Consider the following 4,949-nt stretch of genomic DNA (forward strand, 5'->3'; position numbering starts at 1 on the left):
CAATGAAGAAGAAAATAAATTCTATGTGCTATAATTTGAGATTTGGTTTTGACGATTTGATCCAAAATTTGTATTACAGAAACCAATATTGCTTTTTTCCTCTAAGTTATCTAAATTGTCTAAATTATCATTATTGTTTTCAAAACCAAAAAGCTACAGCACATCAATGAAACGAATGCTCACGTTCAAAGAAATTATCATCACCACAGACTTAAAATTCATGAATGACAATTCAGTAACTGTACAGATAAATATACATCCTTCAGCATACTCTGTGTGTGTGTGTGTGTTTGTGAAATGACTGAAGCTTGAATCCATTAAGAAATGCTGCACCATACTTAAGAACCCCAGGAAGTCATTTAAGAGATCACCTGATACACAAACTTAGAATATTAATACGACCACTGATTATGTCTTGGCAATATAAGGGTGATAAGAAAACACTCAGCATCACCTGCAGTAACAACCAGGACTTTACGGATCACATTTCCATCACTTGCAAGATGGATAAGATGAATGGAAAGAATTTTTCTTTTCAATTTAAGTGATACTTTAATCATTATCTTTCAAAGCTCAGGGGGAAATCTTTGGTGTAATATATTTAAAAATCTGTTTCTTTTTTTAGTATAAACATTTATCTAACTTGACTTTAATACGACCATATTTTAATTTTTACTATTTATATAAAACAAAGTTTCACAGGATAATAGCTCAACACAAATATTGTAGTTGTGTTATTATTGATTCTAAATGCGTCTCATCTTCTTGTTGGAAATGCTTACTGAACTGATTCTACAGCAATATAACTGATTAAACCATATACCATAAGGTCAGAAAGAAAGCAAATTTAAAGTAAGAGTTCACTATTTAGGCAATACTGCTTTCCTAATCCACAAATTTCAACCGTATCTGCATAGTAGAACCACTTGGGAAATTCATGTTAAATGCTGATTTAATTTTTCTGGAATATTACCCCACTATCAATACCTTTCAATTCACAGGTAATTCTAATATGAAGCCAGGAATGAGAAGTACTGTGAGACTAAACCCATGAAACAAAATCTTTAGCATATACAATATCCTAGATAGGGCAACCTCTGTCTACCCTCAGATATTCTGATTCCATAACTATGACAGGTCCAGGAATCGACAGATGACTGGATAAAGAAGTTGTGGTATATTTATAAAATGGTATACTACTCAGATATAAAAAATAATAAAATAATGCCATTTGCAGCAACATGGATGGACCTGGAGATTGTCATTCTAAGTGAAGTAAGCCAGAAAGAGAAAGAAAAATACCATATGCTATCACTTATATGTGGACTCTAAAAAAAAAAAAAAGAGAGAGAAACGAACTTATTTACAAAACAGAAACAGACTCACAGACATAGAAAGCAAACATGGTTGCAAGGGGGAGGGGAAAGGGGAGAGGAAGGGGGTGGGAAGGGATAAATTGGGAGTTCAAGATTTGCAGATACTAACTAATATATATAAAATAGATAAACAAGTTCATACTGTACAGCACAGGGAACTATATTCAATCTTATAGTAACTTATGGTGAAAAAGACTTTGAAAATGAATATATGTATGTTCATGCATGACTAAAGCATTATGCTGTGCACTGGAAATTATTTTGTAAACTGACTATATTTCAACTATATGTACACAACAATAGCAACAACAAAACAACCTTTATATTTTTCCAATCCTTGTTTATTAAGGTATGTCTAAAGTATACATCCCCAGTATACTTTCATCCACCAGAGAGGAAGGAAGACCTAGAAAGTCAGAAAGGAGACTGAGATCAGAGGGCAGCTGACATGCGAGGGCTCCAGCACTCTCATAACTTTAATATAATATAATGAAGAGCAGTAAGAAGAGAAGAAAATACCCAGGCGGGCAGAAATTCCACCTGTGCAAGTTCTACCCACTAGGACTGTGAGCCAATAAAATGTCTTAAAATCTGCACCAGAAATTACTTCTCCTGTGGAATGAAGTAAGAGAAGGACTGGAGAGAGGCCTTACACTCTTTCTAAAGGCCAGTGTTGTCTTTGTAATTACTGTTACTACCAAAAAATCTCAGTTGATTTTGTCAGGACTGTAATAGCACACCATTAACTTCAATTCTTCACAACTTTAAATAAATTAGAATTCTAAAGATGACACATTTTAGGATGTAAATGTAAAACTTCACCCCACAATGATTCCAACATGCATCAAAATCAACCTGCTCTCCTTAGAGAACCTTGAAATCGAACATTCCAGGCCAATATTTTCCTGAGGTAATATAAGTATCCGCTGCTTTACTCAGGTGTTAACCATAGCCCATTTCCTACTGGAAAAAAAAAGAATTGCTTCCTCTGGATATTCATGATGAAAAGTAAAACTGATTATTTAAATACAAGGAAATATCTTGGTCTGGTCAGAGACGTACTAATGAGAAATACCTGGTCTGGAACGGATGCCTACGAGGTGAGGAGACGGACAAGAAGTAATACTACAGGCACAGTGCCTAATACTGAGTAAGACCTCAACTGTATTGTACCCTACAGTGAACACGCCCTTTCTGCCCACGGAAGTGGGCTCCCTACACTCCCAGGAGGTGGACGAGTCCTGGTCCGCCTCTTTGCAGCAGTCGCTGCTACCACGTGCCACCACCACCTGTGAGGCCCCGCTAAGCCTCCTGCCGCGCGGCCAATGCGCACTGCGCACGGCGCACACAGCGTGCCCAGAGCACCCCGTGGCCGCGCCCACAGCGCCAACACCTGCGTCTCTCGGCAGCTCCAAAGATGGCTGCGCCAGGTCCCAGCAGCGGGCCTGTGCTCCGGGGACCCAGGAGACGACGCCCACGTCCGTCAGCCAGACCACCTTGTCTGACTCAGATCCCTGCTGCCTGCCGCCCTCGGCACTGTGGACTCGGTGGAGTACACGGAGGGCTCCGGGACCCCTCGCCGCGACCCGCTGACGACCTCCTCAAGTCCCACCCGACTCTCCCGCTGCCCTCCCCACCCAGCACGAGTGCAGTTGACCCCGAAATGTTGCCAATCTCACCACCCAACCCGCAGGCCTGGCTTACACAAGGCGGCGGCGGTACCCAGAAGTCCCAGGCCCGCCTCAACCCCCGCACTGCGGCACCTCCAGCCACTGCGAAGACGGCTGCCGAAACCTAGGGCTGCCCGTGAGGCCGGCCCAGTCAGCCTCTGAGCGCCCGGAGTGAGCGCGGTGACTGGGGAGTTCGGGCGCCCCTGTTCAGAAACTCCTCAAGCCCCAAGACGGCCATTCGAGGCCCAGCCAGGTCAGCCTGTGGCCAGCCAGGTGGGTCTGCGGTCCCGCCCCGCTCCCGCATACACCTCGACCTGGCCTACCTGCCCAGCCCGAGCAGCGCAGCCTTGGTGGAGCAGGAGCTCTTCTGTGGAGGAACACGCGCTGCTCAGTCATCTCCGGCTGAGTGGAGCGCACGGAAGAGGGCATGCGCGGCCGTGCTGACCCTGCGGCAGGTCCGCGCAAGCGCCGCCGGACTGTAAGCTCCAGGTGACCGTTTTTTAACATTATAGTACCAATTATGACAGAGCCCAGGGCCTAGTGATAGGGAGATGATTATGAGATCTGAGAGTTAATGAATAAAAATATGGCAAGAAGAGAGCAAAATGACTAAGAGAAAAGGCGCAATATGGAATTCTGGGAAAGTCTAAGGCCCCAGAGGCCCATTCTATTATAATATTGTGTGTGTTTGGTATATTTTCAGGTGAGAGAAAGCAAATTGACAATGCGTAACATTATGTTACTGCTTTCAGTGTTGCTTACTTTGTTAATCCCACGGACAGCACTGAACCAGCTCACGCTTTCCTTACAGTTTCTGGTTTCCATAGCATGCCAGATTCAAACCTGATATACAAACAAGGTCATAGTCACCAGACTGAGTTAAGGTTAGAACAAAACAAATCTTGCAAGTCTTGTATTACCTGTAAAGTACAGATAGATTCAGAATAAATCTAATTTAATAATAAATTCGGAATAATAAAGTCAGAAACTTTAAAAAGCATGACTGTTTTTTCTCTAAGCATCTTAAAAATGTAGCCATAGTATCTAATAATCTCTGCTATCTTCAGTGTGTCTACCATATTATAATTCTACTTTGTAATGTACTGAAAGAAATTTATCATTTACTTCCTAGTGGATTCTGAATGAAGATAACCTATCAGGAGATAATGGTCCCAAGAGCCACTTCAAAGTCAACGGGCCATGGAGAAGAATAACATCATATCTGCAGAACATAATCATAAATCCAGGTAGGAATAACAAAGACTACATTTTGAATCCTCGAGGGTTAGAGAAATAAACTGAGACTGGATACACTTGTGGGAGAAGATGTAAGGGGACTTGAGAATAATTCTATTGATCTGGCCACTGGTGGGTGTGGCAACTTACTTTTAAAGATCGTTTAAATTAATGAGTGTGGGTGAGCCAGTGTGCTCTAAAAGACAGAAACAAGATAGGCTCAGATTTGGATCTGAGAACTATGTGATATCCTGAGGAAATGTATTGAAAGAGGTCTAAGAAGAGAATAGCAGAAGTGTGTGACAAACCACTTCACCAAATAAGATGACTGATAAGACATTAATGCCACTTGGATGAGATGAGAGGACATCTGTCTTGAAAATTAGAATTTTCTCTTGGCATAGAGCAACACTTGTGAGAGTGCTCTGGAAGGTCATCATCTTTCAGGACCCACAGAGATAATGACAGTAATGGCTCCCACCAAGATGATGGTTTTCTCCATTCATGATACTAACCAATATGGAGATTCCATAATCCTCAAATGATAGCTATAAGAAGCCACAAAGAGGCTAAAGACAGTGGCAGGATAACCAGAAAACCCTGCCCAAGGAAGGTTGGTGAGTTAAGAAGCAGGAAGATGGTTAGGGAGCCGTTCACTTCAAAGTTG

General features: G+C 42.2%; 1 pseudogene; it reads left to right on the forward strand.

Moving 5' to 3' along the window:
• The first annotated feature begins 2,440 nt into the window (after nucleotides 1–2,440).
• LOC116153891 (microtubule-associated protein 1S-like) lies at nucleotides 2,441–3,528 on the forward strand (annotated as a pseudogene).
• The last annotated feature ends 1,421 nt before the right edge of the window (nucleotides 3,529–4,949 follow it).

This window comes from Camelus dromedarius, chromosome 7 (genome assembly GCF_036321535.1).
Source record: "Camelus dromedarius isolate mCamDro1 chromosome 7, mCamDro1.pat, whole genome shotgun sequence".
Classification (NCBI taxonomy): Eukaryota; Metazoa; Chordata; class Mammalia; order Artiodactyla; family Camelidae; genus Camelus; species Camelus dromedarius.